This window comes from Crocuta crocuta, unplaced genomic scaffold, assembly GCF_008692635.1.
Source record: "Crocuta crocuta isolate KB4526 unplaced genomic scaffold, BGI_CrCroc_1.0 scaffold339, whole genome shotgun sequence".
Classification (NCBI taxonomy): domain Eukaryota; kingdom Metazoa; phylum Chordata; class Mammalia; order Carnivora; family Hyaenidae; genus Crocuta; species Crocuta crocuta.
In genome coordinates this window covers 2,232,560-2,233,560 of record NW_027530357.1, presented here as the reverse complement: position 1 = coordinate 2,233,560, position 1,001 = coordinate 2,232,560, and the positions used below count along the sequence as shown (strand labels likewise).

Genomic DNA, 1,001 nt, shown 5'->3' with positions numbered 1-1,001 from the left:
CATCGCAGTCCCGCCGCCTTCCTGTGTGTGGCCCGCCGTGTTGTGTGTGCCGGCGTCCGGCGTCATCCCGTGCCGTGTGCTGTGTGCCATGCCGTCCCCCGCAGCTCTCCTCCCGGCACCGCGCCCACTGCCCGGCCGGCCCCTTTCTGACCGGCTCGGCCCTGGGTTCTCCGTGCTCCCTCCTCATAAACGGGCTGCTTTGCCGACACAAGTACTGGCAGGGCCGGAATCATAAGCAGTTCATGCATGTGTAGGAAGTTCTAAAGCGATGCATTTCATGGCATTTCCCTGAGGGATTTGAAAGTATAAAAGATGCGGTTTGCAATTGCAAGGAAAAGCATCGGCACTTAAAAGAGTTTCTTTCCAAAGGATCCTGTAACATTTCTAATGTACATTACAGATTTTACTGAGCATGTCCTAAGTGCCGGGCCCTGGGCCCCGGATTTGGCATGGGGTCCTCAGAGGCAGGGAGCACACCTCCTAGTTCTGTGAGGAGGAGGGGCACTGGAGGAAGTGGAGTGTGAACGAGGAGAGGGAGGAGGAGAGCCAGGCGTGGACAAGGGAGGGGGCAGGACATCCACCTCGCTGCCACCTGGGGCTGGGGTCAGGGAAGTCCCTTTGTTTAACACGGAAACCTGCTGAGAAGTTAGTGTGACACCACGTGGTGACAGCGTGGGTGTGAGTGCAGGAGGTGATGGACAGGCTCGGGGGGGGGCGCCAGTCCCACTTCCTGCCTGGGCCCTCTCTGCCCCATGCTCTGCTCCGGCAGGACGGGCCCGCTGACTCCCCCCCCCCACCCGGGGGGCATCCCAGGACCCACAGGGTTTAGGGGTGAAGGAATCAGGCAGATGCTTGTTATGTTCCTGCTGATGTTCACTAGACAGGGCCGGTTTTGTTTCTAAACCAGTAGTTTTCATACTTTGTCGGTGGCAGAATGCCTTGGTCAAGTGGAATCTTGTGCATAATTGGAATCTAACAGCTAGAATGGAGAGGGTGGAGCC

The 1,001-nt window shown here is 58.0% G+C and overlaps 1 protein-coding gene across 1 annotated transcript in view; it reads left to right on the top strand.

Annotated features, from left to right (window-relative positions):
• The window catches only part of BICDL1 (BICD family like cargo adaptor 1), a 138,877-nt gene that overhangs the window by 136,520 nt on the left and 1,356 nt on the right, over nt 1-1,001 (top strand). The window lies entirely within an intron of this gene.